Here is a 20217-nt window from a genome sequence, read left to right on the forward strand (position 1 = left end):
TCTGGAACTGAACCCATGACAGATCGCACAGTCTTTCCTGTACATGGACCACACCATGACAATACACATAAAGAGTGTGTCCATCTGAGTTAGACATCTTTCTCTCACACTTTTGGCAGCTCTTGAAGCCAGTGGCACCTTTAGAGGGTTTGTAGGCCATAATGTAAAAACTAAGGCAACCTCACACACATACACACACACGAATAAGGAAAGATTTTTTTTTTTTAATGTATCACAGAAAGGAAAGGGGAAGCTTCCAACGATAGTATAAGAGGTTACCCAAAGATAAAAGGGGAGTAAGTACCAACAGTGGTACTTGAGACTACCTAACAGTAAAGAAGAGAGGAAAACACACTCACGCACACATTAAAAGAAATCTAGAGTTGCAGGGTAGTATAGACAGAAATAAAAGATAAAATTTAGAACTTGGATAGGAAATAAAAACTGACTTACAGTTATAAGAAACGCTAATGCTCGAGAGATTGGATAGAATGCATCTGGCACTGTGAAGTGGTAAACGAGATATGAGGAAATTTGGTGAGGAGCATTGTGGGCAGAGCTTAGCTCGAGAGTTTTTGGGAGCTGCAAGCTGGAATAATGGCTGAGTCGGTTAACGCAGTCAAGGATTACGTGAAGACTGACATCAGATCTATGGTTTGGGCATGTGTACTCAGGCTTGGGCATCTGTAGGATCTGATTTGTGGTTCTTGGGCTGGTAGAACTGCTAGTATCCACTACCATGATGGCCTCCAGATGAAAAGGTGCATGGTCCAGGAGCTACAAACCTACCTCACCAGAATCAGTACACTAGAACCAAGAGGGCTACTGTGCCCTGTCTTCATCTCCTCTCACTGTCTTCTGCTTAAAACGTCATTTGGTGGGAAGAATGGTTTAAACCAAAGACCACCTTGCACATGCCATCATGGACTGCGTAAAAGCCTTTTCCTAGCTAAGTAGTGCTACAGGGAACACAGCCTACTTCTATTAGTGTTAAGACTAAATTCCTGGTAAAAACGAAGTTATATACTCACCATAATATTCCATCTGAGTAGTCAGACTTCATTTGTCATCAACCTGTGGGATGTTGGATCCGGATCGGATCCAAGACAGCAGTTTCACCAGCATCTAATCTGAGCTCCAAGCTCCTCCCCTTACCCATAATAGCCCTCCAGCTCCTTCCTTCCCTCAGATCGAGTTTGCTATACCCCTCACATGAACCTGATCCAAAAACCTTCACAAACAAAAAAAAACAAGAGAGCCGCGAAGGCGCTCTCTCCTGTCTGCCAATGCAGAAAATGCAAAGAGAAGGTCAGGGGGAAGGAGGGAGGGATGGATGATAAATTAAGTCTTACTACTCAGATGGAATGTTATGATGAGTACATAACTTCTTTATCTGAAGTAGATGACTTCATTTTATCACCAACCTGTGGAACAGAGTCCCCAGCTACCAAAATCTTGGGTGGTCCTCATGGATGGATATTTCAGAGCACTGTGGAGCCAAAGGATGCTCTCCCTCTGGAAACCATGTCCAATTTATAATGAAAAATGAAGGTGTGAGATGAGGACCAAGTAGCCGCCGAACAAATATCGTCCAAAGACACAATAGACCAAAAGGCAGCTGACATAGCCATGGACCTGGTAGAATGGGCATTTATCCTACCTGGAAGGGACACATCTTTATCTTTGTAAACCTGAAGGATGCAAAGGGAAATCCATCTGGCAATAGTTACCTTAGAAACCGGTTTGCCCAGAAAGGGCGTAGCAAAGGACAAACAACTGGTCAGACTTGAGATAGGCTTTAGTCCTGTGTAAGTAGAAATGTAGCTGTCTATGCATGTAAACAAATGCAATTTATATTCACCCCTGTTCCGAAAATTTGGAAAGAAGACATGTAAATTGATTGATTGATTGAAATTTGTTTCTGAGGCCACTTTAGGCAGAAAAAAAGGATTCGTACAAAGTGAAATCCTGTCTTTATGAAAAATCATATATGGAGGTTTTACAGATAATGCCCAGAGTTCTGACACTCTCCTAGCCAAGGTAATAGCCATGACAAAAGCTGTCTTCCAGGATAAAAATACCAAGTTCACAGCAGGCTCAAAGGGTGGAACAACCAAAGCTTTCAAAACTAGGGTAAGGTCCCAAGGAGGGGTACGATCTTTAACCAGGGGTCTTAAAAGAAAAGTACCTTTAATAAAGGTTTTGCAAAGCCTGGAGGAAGCTAAAGAAGCCATGTTTGCACCTACATGGAAATGGCCACCAGTTGAACTTTCACTGTAGATGAGCTGACACCCTGATGAAAAATTTATGCTAAGAACTCAAGGACTGCAGGAATAGGAGCTGTGAAATGGTCCAAATCCCTTTGAGAAGCCCAGATAGACAAATGCTTCCATTTGCTACGGTATATTTTTCTGGTAGACTATTTATGAGCTGCCACCAGAATAGTCTTGACCAGGGAAGACAGACCGGGAGTCCTAGCAATCAAGGGAACTGGAGCAGCCAAGCAGTGAGCTTCAGAATGCCCAGGTCTGGATGAAGAACCCTTGAGGGGTGCAAAATGAGATCCAGTATCGGATCCAAGGAGGAACTGCTCCCCAACCGGCGAGCCTCCTGGAGAAATTTTGTCATGAGAGGTAGAGGAGGATAAGTATAAAGAAGACCGGGAGGCCAAGCATGGACCAGTGCATCCCTGGGAGATTCCCCCCTGTGGGGGGATCAGAGCGAAGAACTCGATCCACTTTGCGTTGGAAGGAAATACGAAGAGATCGCAGCAAGGCCGACCCCACTTGAGGAAGATTTGCTCCGCTACAGAAGAATTCAGAGACCACTTGAAAGGTATTAGAATAGTCCTGCTCAGTTCGTCCGCCAGTATGTTGGACCAACCCGGAATGTGCGTTGCTACCAGAAAATGGCTAGTGGAGATTGCCCATTCCCACACTCTCATGGACTTGTGACAAAGGGGGTAAGATCTGGTTCCTCCCTGCTTGTTGATGTACCAGACCACTGATATATTGTCTGAAATGCAATCATTCCCAGAGGAAGAAAGACACAAAGGGCCTGCAATGCTAATAAGACTGCCCTCATCTCTACAACATGGATATGCAGTTTGGTCTCGTTCAGGGATTATGTGCCTTGGACTGTGTTACCCTAGCAATGCCACCCCCACCTTAGTTGGGAGGTGTCCGTGGTCACCGTGGCTTGGGGAGGGGTTGCAATAAATGTACGTCCCTCGACTAGCTCCAGGGAACGTATCCACTAGAGGAGGAACTTCCTGCACGCGTTACTTATATTAATAGGATGAGTCAATGCCAGATCAAATAAGGACCATTGGACTGCTAGTGTCCACTGCAGAACCTGCATATGAAGATGAGCACAGGAGAGAAGAGTAATGGTGGCTACCATGGAACCTAGGGCTCTTAAAACTGCCTCGGCTGGAGGAAGATGAGACTGAAGGATCACAAACACATTAAGGTGCAAGTTTCGGACACCCTCTGGAGTTAGAAAGACCTAGGTTTGTAATGTATCTATTCTTGCTCCTATGTAGTCTAAGACCTGAAAAGGGTGTAGAGAAGACTTGGATATGCTGATTGTAATGCTCAGCAAGTCTGACAATTTCAGGAAATAGTCTCTGGCCTGACAAAGTAGATGCCTGTTGGAAGCGGTAAGGAGCCAATTGTCCAGTTATGGGTAGACCTGTATCCCCTGAAGCCTCAGGTGAGCCGCTTCTACTGCCATGACCTTGGTGAACACCCTGGGGGCTGTGGTGAGACCGAAGGGTAGGGCTCGGAATTGATAGTGATTGGCCCCTAGCCGAAAGTGGAGGAACCTCCTGAAGCATCTGTGCATTTTGATGTGGTAGTACACATTCTGGAGCTCATCCAGTCGTTCTCCTGCAGGTAAGGCAGGATAGATTATAGATTGACCATCTGGAACTTATCTTTGGCAACTGATAGATTTAGAGTGGAAAGGTCCAAAATAGTCCCCTGTCTTTTTTGGCACCAAAAGGAAAGTACAATTGTGTACACTTACCATAAATGTAGATGAACGAGTGTATTCACTGCTGCAATCATTACATTTGGGTTATCTGCTTGCAGTAGCCCTCAGTCAGCCTGATTAGCAAAGTCTCGGGTCGTGCATCGGTTGCTGTCCCTTCTTCCATGACGTCAAGTCGTCAGGGGTATAAAACATGCAGCTGACGCAGTTACATCAGTTCTTCTTGCTTCAGATGTCAGGTGCCCCCCAATGGGAAGCAATTAAATGTATAAATACAAGGACATACCTGCAACAAAAAAGCAAATACAGCAAAAAGCTTTTTGAGCCTAGTAAGAGAGAGTAGAGGTACAGCCAAAAGAAGAAAGGGGGCTGGAGGGAGGGTAACTAGGACTGCAACAGTGACTACACTTGAACATCTACATTTATGTTAAGTGTACACAACTGTACTATGTTCATGTTTCACTGTTGCAGTCATTACATTTGGGTAGATTCCCAAAGCTAAGGTTGGGAGGAGGAATTTAAATAGAATTAGGACCAGCTATAAGGCCCTGCAAGACTGCAGTGGCAAAACCAGCTCTGGATTTAGAGAAAATTAGCAAATGATAATGCTTGGTGAAAGTATGTACAGAACTCCAGGTAGCAGCCTCTAGTATGTCCCTAGTAGGGATGCCCCTGAGAAAGGCTGTAGAGGTAGATGCAGCCCTGGCTGAATGGGGTCTGTTGCCCTGTCGGATAGGATTTCCAAGGGGCTTATAGCAGAAAAGAATGCAGTGGCCTATCCATTTTGAAATGGTTTGTTTTGAAATAGCTTTCCCCTCTGTCCCTGCAGCAAATGCCACCAACAGTTGATCAGATTTCCTTTGAAGTTTAGTCCTGTCCAAGTAGAATCTAAGCTGTCTGTGCACATCTAAAGAGTGCAGTATCAGTTCCCTTCTGTTCTGTGGGTTAGGAAAGAAGGTAGGCAAATGAATGGACTGATTAAGAGCCACACTGGATACCACCTTGGGCATGAAGGAGGGACTGGTTGAGGGACACCCTGTCCGCAAGAAAGATGATGAAAGGTTCCACTGCCATAAGGGCCTGTAATTCAGATACCCTTTTTGCAGAAGTGATAGCTAAAATATAAGCTGTTTTCCAGGAAAGAAATTTTAAATCTGCAGTAGCAGGTGGCTCAAAAGGAGGAAGAGTGAGTTTCTCCAAGATAGATTTAAGATCCCAGGCTGGAGTTGGAGCTCTCCTGGGTGACCTTAAGTTTTTGGCCCCTCTGAGGAACTGCTTGAGCAGTGGGTGAGAGAAGAGGGGAGGCTCTGTGCTATAATGAGCTGAAATGGCTGAGGCATGAATTTTGATGGAGGAAAAGTACAAGCCTTTATGAAGCATCTCAGTCAAGTATTGTAGAATCTGAGGTAAACTGGGCACTGCTGCGTTCACTCCTTGAGATTGGTTCCAGGCACAAAATCTTTTCCATTTTGCAGCATAAGATATTCTGGTAATGGGCCTCCTTGCCTCTAAATTGATATCCATCACTGATTTGCAGAGGGATGGTAAAGGAGGGATTAGGTAATTAGCCAGGTTGCTAGGTTCAGGGTTTGCAGCTGAGGGTGCAGAATCTTGTTCTCCTGCTGTGACAACAGGAAAGGAGTCTGAGGCAGGTGCCATGGAGCCAAGCGTGACACACTGTGCAAGAGTGGGTACCAGTGTTGGCGAGGACAGTCTGGTGCAATTAAAATTGTCCTTGGCTTGTCCTGTTTGATCTTTAGGAGTAATTTGGAGAGCAGGCGCAGAGGAGGAAAGGCATAAACTGATATGTTTTTCCAGCTGAAGGATAGAGCATCCACTTTCCAAGCTAGCTTGTGGGGAATCCTTGTGCAAAATGTGACCAATTGATGGTTCCAGGGGGAGGCAAACAGGTCTATATCTGGGCTCCCCCACTTGCTTGTCAACATGCTGAAAATCCTTGGTTCCAGTTTCCACTCGTGTGGGTCCATGAGGTTTCTGCTTAGTCTGTCTGCCAATGTATTTAGTTTTCCTGGCAGGAACTGAGCTTATGGATTCACTTGGTAGCTCAAGGCTGTGTTCCACAATGCTATGGCTAGTCTGCAGAGGGGGTAAGAATGTGTACCCCCCTGCTTGTTTATGTACCACATCACAGTGGTGTTGTCCGTCTTTACCATTAGTTGTCCTGGAAGAATGTGGTCCTTGAAGGCTGTCAGTGCATTCTGTACAGCTAACATTTCATTTTGATTTATGTGCAGGTGCATTTGACTTGGGTTCCATTTGCCGTGAATGCACCTCCCTGCCAGGTGAGCCCCCCATGCATAGTCTGATGCATCTGTTGTTAAAATCAGGGCGGCAGGGGGTAATGTGAATGGTAGTCCCCTGTTTCGGTGGCAGGCCTCTGCCCACCAAAGGAACTCTAGGCGTAGGCAAGGTACGATAGGAATCCTTGCTTCTAGACCCTGTGAATGTTGACACCATAGGCTTTTGAGATACCATTGTAGTTTCCTCATATGCAGCCTTGTATACGGAATTAGAAGAATGCAGGAGGCCATGAACCCCAAGGTTTGCAGAATCTGCCTTGCAGGTAGCTGGGTTTTTGTGGCCACTTGTTTGAAGTAGGTTGTCGAATGAATCAGTTTCTCTGGTGTGAGTAAATCCATCTGGGAAGTTGTATTCAAGCTTGCTCCCAGTAATATGATTTGCTGATTGGGAACCAGGTGTGATTTCTTTTCGTTTATGGTGTACCCCAGACATAGGTTCATAGGTTCATACTAGGCTATCTGCCCTAGGGCATTTATAAGCCTAGCCAGAGTGTGTGTGGCTTTCACCACCCCTTAGGATGAGAATACTATACACATTAGTTTGCTGTGCCTCTGTCCAGCAGTGACACAGAGATGATTCCCGGGGTAAACCTACGATCTCCCATCCACTCGTCAAGATTTCTCTTGAACAGAGTCAGTGAGGGGCTCTGCCTCACATGGACTGGGATTCTGTTCCATAGTGTAGGGAGTCTCTGGGTGATGAATCTGTCCCTCCAGCACGTCCTATTTATATCCGTGTTGAGGTTTAAGTCTCTTGCTCTCGTGGCTCTGGTGGATTTGGATTTTTTGAGGTGGAGCATGCCCATTAATTCCGGGTTGGACATGGCCTTGTATGTCAGGCACAGATCACCTCTGAGCAGACAGTATGCGACTGAATAGAGCTGGAGTTTCTTCAGTCGGGCATCGTATGACATATGTTTGAGCCCCTTTATCCTTTTGGTGAGGAACTTTTGGGGTCTTTCCAACTGCTGCAGGTGTCGGGTAAGGTACATTTCGAATGGGGCGTTGTACTCAATCATTGGTCTGATAAGTGAAGAGTACAGGGGTACAATGACCTCTCCTGATCTGGATGTGAATCCCTTCATGATCAGGTGGGCAATGTAGAAGGTCTTCCTAACCACTTTGGCAATGTGAGTGTCAAAAGAGAGGTTACTGTCAACTTGGGTCCCCAGATCCCTGATAACTTCTTCCGTGTTTAATGGATTACCACCTATGTGGTAATTAGGGGTTACCTTGTTTTTCCCAAAGGGTATGACTATACATTTTTTGTCATTTAGCTTAAGGCCATGGCTCTGGCACCAGTTATCCATTTCTATGAGACCTCTCTGGAGGATGTCTGTGTCTGACGGAGTGTCAATTATGGTGCCCAGTTTGCAGTCATCTGCAAATTTTGTCAGCCACAATCCCCCTATGTTTGCCTGCACTTCAGAAAAATAAATGTCGAACAAGAGGGGGCCCAGGATTGAGCCCTGTGGGACACCGCTCGTGACCGGCTTAGAGTCTGACTTGGCACCAGCAACTCTAACCCTGTGTGTTCTGTCCTTGAGCCAGTTTGCAACCCATCTTGTGACATATGGGTTTACATCTAAGCTGGTGAGCTTTTCTATGATGCCCGAGTGGGGTATTGTGTTGAACGCTTTTGCTAGGTCAAGGTAGGCTGTGTGAACTGCCTTACCCTCATCAATGGCCTTAGTGACTGTTTCGAAAAAGTCGACCAAGTTCAAGAGGCAGGATCTGCCCTTGACAAAGCCAAATTGGGTAGGATCCAGTGTCTGTAGGTCCCCAATGTCTTTATTTATGAGTTCCATTATGATCCTCTCCATAGCTTTGCAGACAAGGCTCGTCAAGCTAATGGGGCGGTAATTTCCAGGGTCCGTAGAAGCACCGCCTTTGTGGAGTGGGACCACAGTTGCCGTACGCCATTCTTTGGGTACGTATCCTGTAGTAAGGCTAAGATTAAACAGCAGCCTTATGTGTGGGTTTAGTTCCTCATTGAGTTCGTGTAGCACAGAGCCGGGGACACCGTCCGGTCCCATTGATGCTGTGTTTTTTGCTTTAGAGAGAGCAGCTCTCACCTGGGCATCTGAGATGTTTGGGAGGCTAGACTCTGGTAGGATAGATATTTCTCCTTTTGGGGGGGAGAAATTTGCATTGAACCTGTCTGCCAGTATGTTGGCAATGTCTGTGGGTTCAGTGATTTTTTTATAATTTTGGACTAATTCTGAGCATATCTGGGAGTTTTCACCCAGGTTTCTAACATAGCTAAAGAAGGCCTTATGATTGTCTTTTGTGTCATTAGCGATTTTTCTCTCAAAGTTGGCCTTGGATGATTTTATGAGTGATCGTAGTTTTTTGCTAGTATTGATCAGAGATGCCTTCCCTTTTAGGGATTTTGCTCTGTCATGTAGTAGCTTTCTCCTCTTGTTGTAGAGTTTGTTTATGGCTGGGGTCCACCAGACCGGGAGCCTGCCTTTGGTGGAAAGGGTCTTGATTTTATTAGGGATTGCTTGATCCATACATTCCTGGAGGTGCTCGTAGAAGGCATTTGTAAGGGTTTCAGCAGCGTGGGTTGTGGTTTCCACTGGCTCGGGGCGCTTGAAGGATACCACTCGAGTCTTGAGAAGAGTGAAGTTTGCTTTTGAGAAGTTCTTCACTGTGGTCTTTTGCTGGGGTGGGGCGGGATGTGGATCTCCAATGAGATTAATTTATGGTCTGATCTCACCAATGAGGGATATACTTCCGGTGTGGAGCATTTTGTCCCCATGTTTGTGATGATCAGGTCTAGTATATTTTCTCCTCTTGTGGGAATGGTGACTAGTTGTTCCATAGCATTTGAGTTTATGAACTCCAGGAACCTTTGGGCTAGGGTGTTGGGGCTTGAGTAATGTTCCCAGTCTATGTTTGGGTAGTTGAAGTCACCCAATATGATGGTGTTTGGAGAGACATTCATACTCTCCAGTGTCTTCAGGAAGGCTGTGTGGGTTTCCTGAGTTTGAGAAGGTGGTCTGTAGCATGCTACAAACTGTAGGGCAGTTTTACCTATGGTTAATTGCACCTGGATGGTCTCCGATGCTTCGTGCGTTGCCACTAACCTGGAGGTGTGGGTATCCTTTACGAATATGGATACTCCCCTCCTTTTGTGGTTCGGTCCGGATTTTGGGGCGGAACGCATGATATGAGGTATAACCTGATAGTGCTGGGGTGCTCTCAGGAGCCTTGAACCAGGTTTCAGTCACAGCACAGACATCGATGTTCTCCATACTGAGGAGGGCTTCGAGGGCGTGCATCTTGAGGTTTAGACTTCTGGCATTGAGCAGTATTACCCTTAGTTTTTCTCCATTATTGTTTTCTAGGGCGGTAGGTTTATCATTTGAGCCTTGCCTAAAAAAGGCACTATGGGGGTGGCAAGAGCCTTAGCCAATATCCGGAAGCCCAGGGGTGACAGGTGCAAGCCGTCCCTTGCGAAGCAGCGTGGCTTGTCAAGCATGTCATCCCAGGCAGACAGACATTGGATCCCCTTAGAATGACACCAGTAATTAAGCCAATTATTAAAGCTGATCATTTTGTCTCTGTATTGTGGCATCATTCTTGGGGAGGGTAGGATACTGCTCAGGGTCAGGGTCATACCGGCCTGGGTTACATAATCTGAGAGCTCCTCTATGTCTCTTTTCATGTAGTCCAGGGAGGTACGTCTCAGGTCGTTCACACCGGCATGGACAATGACTGAGTCATACTTGTACTTGCTGTGGAGTGACCTGAGTGCTTGTGTTATGTGGCGGATTCTAGCACCTGACAGGCAGCTTACTGTGATCTTTTCCTTGTTCAGTCTGGTGAGTGGGACGTCAGTGTGTCTGACTATGGAGTCACCTATAACAAGTGTGTCTGGCATTGTGTTTGGCCTTAAGGGCTGTGACTGTTTAGCACACTGACTTTGAGAACTATGTGTTCCATGTCTTATGTCTTGAGGTGGCAGTTGCTTGGGTGTCTGCTTTGGAGGCCTCTGTAGTTTTGGTAGATTTTTGATCAGTGCCTCCGAGTATGTCTTTGTGTGTTTATGTGTTTGTTTTGCAGTTGTGATAGTTCTATGTGAAACTGGGTTTGTGGTGTGTGTGGTTTCCTTCTCCTCCTGTCTGGTCTTGCCAGTCCTGAGTTGAGAGAGCTCAGCCTCCAGTTTGGCTATATAGTTGCATCTCTCACATGTATTTGTGTTTTGTGGGAAAAGGAGTGGGTTGTCCGTGTACATGAGGCAATTGTAACATTGCCTCAAGATGCCCAGATTCACCAGCTGAACAGGAGAGGACGCTAGCAACTGACCCTTCGACATGCTAGAAAAAGTGAAAAAGTTTGCTGTGTAACTGAGTAAGTACCCTTTGAACAAAGGCCAGATGATTCAAAAGTATGTCCTGGCTTTCTGCCTGAATTAGATAATCATCCAGCTATGGGTATATTTGAATATTTCTTTGCCTGCAAAATGCAATGAATGGAGCTAGGCACTTTGTGAATACCCTGGGCGCAGTAGATAAGCCAAAGGGCAGTGCAGAGAACTGATAGTGCATGTAGCCTGCTTTGAAGCGTATGTATCTTCTGCAAGACTCCCTGACAGGGATGTGCAGGTATGCTTCTTTTAAATAGAGTGTTGCTAACCATGCATCTTTGCCTAGCATAGGAAGCAGCTGGTGAAGCATCAGCATTTTGAATTTTGGAATCACCAGAAAGGTGTTTAGAGTAGAAAGGTCCAGGATAGGATGCCATGTATTGCCTTTTTTCTGGGTACCAGGAAAAGTCTCTAATAGAAACCTTGTCCCTTTTCCTCTTCTGGTACCAACTGAATAGCCTCCATGTTTAAGAGAGAGAATACTTGATTTTGGGCCTCTGCCCACTGATTTGGGGGTAGATCTGGCCACCCGCTTGGAGTTGGTAACGTGTGGAAGTGAAATCTGTATCCTTGGGACACTACATTTAAAACCCATTTGTCCTGGGTAATGAGTTCCTAGTTTTTGGCCTGCAGACCAATCTTTCCACCTAAAGGAGCATTCGGTTGGGAAGTGCTTGGAAGTTTTAAAAGCAAGTCATTGAGACAGTTTTCCATAGGGGGGAGTCTTACTACTCCCCGATTTGGGTGCTGAAACCCCCCACTGCTTAGTCTTCTGTGTCGCTTGGGACTGAAACCTGGGGTTTCTGCTGTGTCTGGGTTTGGCATGAGAAGACCTAGAAGGGGCTGGAAAGGACCAATTCTTAGAGGGCCAGTGCCTACTAAATCTAGGAGGCTGAACTTGTAAGAAATCTTTAACAATTTGCATAGATTTAGATTTATTTTCCATCTTTTTAAGAACATCCTCAGCCGTGTTGCCAAACAGGCAGTCCTGATTTAAGGGAGCATCTAACAATTTAGCTGTAACATGATCAGGCAAAGATTGCTCCTTAAGCCAAGCATGCCTTCTGAGCACAGACCCAGTAACAACAGCCCTTCAAGAGGCCTCTAATGAATCAAATCCACATTGCAAAGTATGTTTTCTAACCTATTCTCAGAATGCATTAAATCCTGTAATTCTTTATTTTCAGCACAGTCAGGAATCAACATCATTTTCTGTTTAAGCAATCCAATAACATGTTGTTGATACCTTAACATATGAAACAAGCAGTTTAAAGCCCTAATGGCCAAGGTTGCAGAAGTGTAAACCTTCTTTCCCCATCTATCCAGCGTCTTGGGAGTCTCTATCAGAGGGGGTAGGATTTTTAGCAGTAGAAGCCTTCATGCCCTTGGGTCCTTGTGAAATAGTCTCTGGATCCGCAACAGGATTTTTAAAAAGGAACTTGTGTAAAATATCACAAAGAACTTGCCACCATATTATGAATATTTCCAAAGTCCCAATAAAGTATACAGCTTTTGCTGACGATCTTAACATTTATTTTGAATTTGCTAATACTGATTTGAATAAGATACTAAACTCCATTGGAAAATTCTCAAAAATATCTAATTATGCCATTAACCCTAATAAATCGATCATACTCCCTATGAATACTCTAGGACATAAGGAATTCTATTTCCCTGAAACCGAAATTAAAGTCAATTATAATCTCAAATATCTGGATATTATGTTCACTCACCCCCAATCTGACATGACTAAAAACAACTTGTTTAAAATCTGGTCTAACATCAATGAAGACACTAACAGATGGTTAAACTTCAATCTATCTCCACTAGCTAAGGTGGCCATGGTTAAAATGAATATTCTTCCAAGACTATTGTTTCCTTTTAGTGCTATTAACCAAAATATACCAAAATACTTCTCCAAACTTGAAACACTACTAGGAAAGTTTATTTGGCATACAAAAAGTACAAGAATAAAATACACTAAATTAACATTACCCAAACAAAAAGGGGGCCTAGGCCTACCTGAATTCCAAACTTACTAAACGCTAATTGAATTATACAAACAGAAAATTTTGAACGATCCAACAAAGCATGGTATCCATTATGGATTAAAATCTATTACAATCATCTCATCTCATGCAATTTAAAACCTAGAGCAGTACCCTTTCTAAATTCTAAGACTTTAAAGCATTTTAAGGTTCATCCCATAATAATAAGAAACACAGTAATATTTCAAAAGATGGTAGCCTCCCTAAATCTTAAAGATACTTTGGTATTGGGACAGCCAGTACACCTTAATCCTAATATTAAATTAAACAATACTATATTAAACCTGAATCAGTATCCAGTATAGGGTGGCCTAATGGTTAAGGTGTTTGCCTTACAGACACAAGGTGCAGGGTTTGAGTCTCACAAGGGATAATTGGCTAAGCTTAAAATGGCTCGCAAGGGCAGTTAGCCTAGTACTAATCTATGAACCAATCTATATCACTGTATGGGACCCTATACCAGATCAAAAGTTTCTAAGTTGACAATATTAGACAAAAACTTGAAGTAAATAAAAGCTATAATACCATAACCAACCAATTAATATACCTGATCAACACAATTACTATGAATGTCAAAATAGACAATCAAGACATGCAGGTATATCAACAAATTATTAACCTGCTACTGTCGAGATCTACAATGTTATCAAATACATATAGATTAATAACAAAAATTAGATATCAAGATGCAATTCTATATTCCAAATTTTGGAAAGAGAAAAATAATAAGACAACTGATGACTAAAAATCTGATGCTATTGAACTTACTTTGAAATGAACTCCCCTTAAAAAACTAATTTATACCCAAATTATGATCAATAACAATGCGTATCACACACCACTTTTTCTTACCAAAATTAATCCCTCCCATTCCCCTTATTGTACCATATGCCAAAACATTGTTGCTGACCCTTCATATTTTTTGGAGCTGTAAAACTGTTTATAAGCTGTGGTGTTCGCCAGGAACCAAGTTTGAAAAAAGGGGATACACCATATCTACCCTGTCATGGGAAATGGCAATTTTACATATACTCCCTAATAATTTCTCATACGAAAATAAACACATCATAGTCACATTGTGCGCAATGATCAAATCATATATAGCCCAAAATTGGTTAGACAGAAGTAAAATCACATGGGAAGAATTTAAAGGAATGGCTATAAAATACTTATTAGCCAGCAAATTAATTACAAGAAGCCAAAAAAAACTATCTTACTATCAGAAACATTGGAAAACGCTTTTAGAAATCCTAGTGCAAAATTGATTTTTGACCAAGGGACTTCACCATCAATATTACTTTACATTATTAAGGGAAACTAAAGGCAATTACTATATAAATACCCACAATAACAGTGTACAGGTCATGGCAAACACATATAAGATGAACATTAAGGTGACATCAATGTAAACATTGTACATAGTTAGTGCAAGACAGAATGTTTATTTAGGTAGACTAGAATATCTGGTTGCAATGTTTTAATGTCACATTTTCAATATGTTGTATACTATCTTTATGTAAATGTCTGTTTTACAGCTCATTAAGGGCAGCTTGATTATTAGACAATTCTGTATAATTGCTACCCTAACATTTATTTATTTATTTATTTGCAGTTGGTTTACCAGGATAGTCCATTGGGCCAAAAAGAACCCGTTTTCAATGGAGTACTGGGGAGAAAAGCTCCAAACAATCAAAGTTACGATAGGTTAAACATGATAATTATACAAGAGTAAAAGATTCAAACAAACAATTACAAAGTAGTAGAGGAAACATTACAGCTAATACAAACTAGAGATGAAACTTTTACAAATAATACAAACTAGTGATGAAGCTTACAGGTGGTACAAACAAAGAAGGAATGTTGCAAAGTAATTAATGAGAAGTACAGTTACATATCAGGAATCCTACACGTAAGGGGTACAGCGTGGTGTATTCTTGTGGATACAATAATAACACTAAGAGTGTATGAGATAGGAGAAATTCTAAGGGAATATTGCAGGTGTAAATAGGGGAAGGAAAGGAAGATGGAATTACCAGTGTTAGTTATGTGGGGTGGAAGCAACAGCATTCCCACTGGGATACTAGATATGAACGAAGAGATTTTTTGAAAATAAAATGGTTGGAGGTGATACGAACTGATGGAGGTAGGGAGTTCCAGAGGCGTGCTAAACCATGTGATAGAAGATTTTTGCCTGGGGGACGAGTTGGTTTGTAGACTTCTAATAGATTTTGGTTGTTAGACCTTAATACTCTATTGGGTAGGTGCATTTTAAAGGTAGAAGACAGGGAGGGACAGAGGGAGGGGTTGAAAATGAGCTTGTGTGCAAGAGTTATTTGAGTATAGGTGAGATGCTTGGGTAGTTCTAGCCAATGTAGTTGTTGGAGACAGGAACAGTGGTGGGTGGAGGACTTGTGGCTGGTAGCGAACTTGGTGATTTTGTTGTAGCAGGAGGAGAGTTGTGTTTTCGGAGAGGACTGTATGTTAGTTAGAAGTGGTGCTCCATAGAGAAGTGAGGGGATAAGAAAGGAAGTAGAAAGAGTGATTTTAGTAGCAGGTGTAAGGTAGTGCTTTTGCCGATAGAGCATACCAAGTTTTTGATGGGTTTTTTTGATATTTAGTTGTAAATGGGAGTTGAATTTGAGCTGGTTATCAATTTGCACACCAAGTAATTTGGTCTCAGAGACCAGTTTCAGAGGTGTGTTGTTTTGACTAGTAATAGTGGCTCCGGACCCATCCAAGGTAGAGACATTAATGATTTATGTTATGTATATCGTATCTGGATGACTGAAACTTGATATTCCAAGTAGCTTGTATGTATAGTTTGTGTGTCATTCTTTTCTTGTATTTAAATAGAAGTGAAATGCAATAAAAATTTTATTTGGAAAAAAAAAAAAAAAAGGAACTTATGTGAATCAGGAACCCTGTCACATCTGTCAGGTTTTCTGGGAACAGAAGGCAAAGAATCAGGAGCCAAACTAGATTCTGAAAAGGTATCATCAACAATGTCTAGTACAGGAGGTACAGCTACAGGCCTATGCTGAGGCAGGAGTAAGAAATCCCTAAGCCTCTTCTTTGAATCAGAAAAATCCTGGCTTTCCCAGTGGAAATGTTCCCTTAGAGTATGTAAGGTCTTTCCAAAAGAAAACTCCTCTGGAGGGGAAGCAGAGGGAATAGAGTTCTCTGCATCAGAATCCTCATAAGTAGATAAGGACAGATCCAGATCATCAGAAGAATCAGAAAAATCAGAATCCTGGGCAGAAGATTCATAAACAACTTCAGTCCTAGGTCTCTTAGAAGGGGGAGGCTGGCTTCCCCTGATAAGAGTTATAAGATCTTCAGCCATTCTTATCATTTGTTTTTTAGGCATAGAGGCCTGAGCATGCGGCCTGGGTGTCGATTTCTTAGGCATGGTTCAAGATTTTGGCCTAAATGAAGATGGAGGCGTCGGTTTAATATGCAAGTCCGTAGGCCTGAATACACCCTCAGAAGCTGGTGCCTTCACAGCGGCTCCAGACCCATCCAAGGTAGAGACATCTGCAGGTTCCACAGTTGAAGCATCTTGCGGCATACCGGACTCCGAATGGGTCTCAGTAAAGGCCTGAGAGTCAGAAGTAGCAGGTATCAGGGACTGCGAAAGCGCTTCACTGAGTACAGGCGAACTGGTGACTGGCTTACGAGAAGCGTCATTGGCAGCTTTGGACTTCGGTGGCCTGTCTCTGTCTTTATCTTTACGTTTTTTCGGAATCCCGGTAGTCGGATGGTTAACAGACGACATTTCTGGATAATTAAACCGAGAACTGAAATATTTAGAGGCGAAGATATACCGACGATGGATAGTGTGCTGATGAAATAAAGCACAAAACCGACAAGGTACATCGTGGTCAGGGCCTAGGCAAGGAATACAATACGAATGAAAATCTTTGTGAGGTATTTGCTTTCCACAAGTAATGCAATTATTAACTTTTACTGGCATCGGTAAGGAGCAAGAAAAAGTTTCCCCAATGTGGTACTTAGCTTTAGTTGAAGACTTTGGTTCTGAAACTCAAAAACGAAAATTTCAGAAGTCGGATGACCAGCACTTGTGAACTGCTTCAGCTTCGGGCACCGCACGACGAGAAAGACTGATGTAATGGAGTCGGCTGCATGTTTTATACCCCTGACGACCTGACGTCATAGAAGAAGGGATAGCAACCGATGCAGGACCCAAGACTTTGCTAATCAGGCCGACTGATGGCTACTGCAAGCAGATAACCCAAATGTAATGACTGCAACAGTGAAACATGAAGAACATCCTGGAATAGATGCCTGATCTGGACTGATCTAGGGGGATGGCTGGATGACTTGTTTCCTTAGCAGATTTTTTAGTGCTGCTGCCTCCCTTTGCATGGGTGGAACATCCGGGAAGGGTTTTGGGGTAACGGGAGGAGTCAGAAAGGGGATGGTATACTCTCTGGATATTATTTGAAGCACCCAATGGTCTGATGACATGGACTCCTATGCCGTCAGGAGCATAGAAAGGCGACCCCAACTGCCTCCAGGGCAGAGCAGTCGGGCAACCCCTCAGGGGTGCTGCGTGGGCCTGTCAGAGAATGGATCTCGAGACCCAAAATTTCTCGGACCCCCCCTTGCCTCTGGGCCGGTGTCTGTCCTGACCCCCTCTGCCTCTACGGGAGGTGAGTCCCTAGTGTCCAGGGAATAGAGACTTTCAAAACCACATCGTCTTTTGCCCCCTCTGATTCCTGGAAAAGGATCTTTTGGGGTTAGAGAAGCAGATTCCAATGGCAGTGTCTTCCCATCCTTCACACTCTGGACTAACGTCTCACAAACCATCTTCCCAAACCAGGAAGAACCATCATAAGGGGCATTCGCAAAAGAAGTCTTAAAGGGTTCCGTGAATTGACAAAGCCTAAGCCAGGCGTGTCGCCTCATGGCAATGCCGGACCCGGCAGCCCTTGTTGCTCCTTCAGTAGCATGTGAGAGGAGGCGCATGGACGTATTCGTAACCATTTTGAGAGTGGCCATTTGTGAGGAGAATATGGGTTTATCCTCTGGTGACATGGACTCTGAGGGCTTCTCAGTGAACTCCTTGACCAGGTCTCGCTGTAGTCTAGTTATATGGGCCAAATAATTCAGTGCTCTTATAGAAAGAAGGCTGAAGTATATGTCCTCTTTCCCAGACAATCCGTCGTTCTGGACTCTTGGTCGGGGTGATGGACCGTAGAACTTGCCTGGGCTAGTTCTTTCTTAGTGGCAGCAGCTACCACCACCATGGCATCCAATGGGGACCCCTTGTTCCAACTCAGTCTGTCTACTGGAGGGCTCAAGATTTTATTGGAGTGCCTGGGGATTGGCTCCACGGTGTCCGGCTCCTTCCATACCCTAGTGGTAATAAGGTCCACCAACAGATCCACGGGGGGGGTCACCCAGGAGGTAGATTGGCCCATGTCGAAGGCCTCCAGAAACACTGACTCATCCGAGGAAGGTTTGGGGGGGGGGGGCAGACCAACCTCACTCGCTGGTGCAGGATTTCCCTGCTGTCTCCAAAGGAGCCATCATCGGGGGGGTGATCCAAGGGACTCTGGAGAGGAGTCCAGGTGCCTCCTTTTGCATATTTGCTTGCGAGGAATCTCTTTTGTGGGACTCTCCAGAGAGGGCTCGCAAACTAATTGTGGTTCCACGAGGGAAACAGTTTGGGGCACATTGAGCACGGGCTGTCCCTGAATGGGCCAAATGGCTGAGGACTCACCCAGATGCAAGGGAATCGGAGCATAATCCGATGAGATGGTCAGGGGGCCTTGATCCCCTGGAAAGAACCCTCTCCACCATGACAAAAGCTGAGGACAGCGAGCCTCCTGAGAAACTGGCAAGGAAAATGCTCTCCCTGGATATGGCATGGGGATCGGAGCCAAGCCCAACGGAGCCGAGATACCAAGGGGGTAGGCTTTGACCTGACAGCGTTGGAGCCAAAGGAGAAAGACCCAACCCCTCGGATCCAATGCACAGGCTTCAGCTCCGACAGCCGCTTGGGTCTGAACCAGTCGGATCAGATGTGCTCAAGGTAATGGCCAGCGTCGATGTACATGGTACCATCGGCACCAACCCCCTGACTCCAGAACCTCTTGGATCCAAAAACTCTGATATCAGGGGTAGGATCGGAGAAGGAGATATCGGGGCAAAAAAAGGAAGCAAGCTCCCCATGCCGGAGAGAGACTAAGGGAGGAAGAGTTCCCGGACCAGTCGGATCTGGTGGGTCCTCCTCCTAAACAGCCAGCTTTTCCAAGCCAGCTTCTCCTCGGCTCTGATCGCCGAGATTTTTGCCGGAGGAGCTTAGACCTCTTTCCAGGGCCTCCGCACACTGACCCTCTGTGCTGAAGTCGGTGGCCTCGTCGCGGTCCACCAAAAGTTTATCTGAATCTGGATGCGAATAAACCTTTACATCATTCTGTCCATGTCTGCTTCAGATAAACATCTGGTGGGCTGCGATGAGGCCACCGACACCAGCACGGAGGGTCGGTATGCGGAGGCCCTGGAAAGAGGTTTAAGCTTCTCTAGCAAAAATCTCAGTGATTGGAGACGAGGAGAAGCTGGCCTGGAAAAAGCTGGCTGTTTAGGAGGAGGACCCACCAGATCCGACTGGTCCGGGGATCTCTTCCTCCCTTTGTCTCTCTGTCTCTCGCTGTCTTTACTCCTCTCTTTTTTTGACTCCCTATCCACAGGCATCTGTCCAGGAGGTTGAGTCCCAGCCTGGGAAGGAGATGGAGAGACAGCGGCTGAAGATGAAGGGGCAGTCACAGCCGTGATCTCAATGGAAGAAGAGGCAGCTGCCTCCGCAGCAGGGAGAAGACCCTTGAGGATCAATTTTGCCCTACGATCCTTTAGGGCCCTGGGGTTGAACCCTGCACAAATAGCGCAGTCCGAAGAAAGATGGGCTGCCCCCAGACACACAATCAACAGTGTGGCCATCCGCTGTTGACAACTTATGGCCACACTCTTTGCACTTTCTGAAAACCAGCTTGGCCTGCTGATCTGCCATGCCAACACAGAAGGTACGATGTACCAAAAAGTTTAAACTACCCAACCCCCAGCACTCACATACACTCACTCACAAGAAGGGGGAAGGGAGATGAGGCCTGCTCTACCTACAACACAGAAAACAGCCTTTTTTTGAATGGGAAACACGATATGAAATGAAGGGGAGGGAAGGCAAAGGACAAAGGAATCCTACCGACACTTACAGCAACACAAACACCCACAAAAAAGCAGAAAAAGTGCCTACCATGCCTGGAGCTGTAGACCACGCTGCTTGGCAAAGCTGCGGCAAAGGAAATCTGACGGAAGGAAGGGGTATTATGGGTAAGAGGAGGAGCTTGGAGCTCAGATCAGATGCTGGTGAAAATGCCGCCTCGGATCCGGTCCAGATCCGACATCCCACAGGTCGATGATCAAATGAAGTCAACTATTTCACATCTATACATTCTTG

At 44.7% G+C, this 20217-nt stretch overlaps 1 protein-coding gene across 1 annotated transcript in view; it reads right to left on the reverse strand.

The window, feature by feature from the left end:
- Positions 1-20217, reverse strand: part of TAF13 (TATA-box binding protein associated factor 13) — a 1065177-nt gene that overhangs the window by 261479 nt on the left and 783481 nt on the right. The window lies entirely within an intron of this gene.

The sequence above is a fragment of the Protopterus annectens genome, chromosome 5.part0 (assembly GCF_019279795.1).
Source record: "Protopterus annectens isolate FY-2018-M chromosome 5.part0, PAN1.0, whole genome shotgun sequence".
Taxonomy (NCBI): domain Eukaryota; kingdom Metazoa; phylum Chordata; order Ceratodontiformes; family Protopteridae; genus Protopterus; species Protopterus annectens.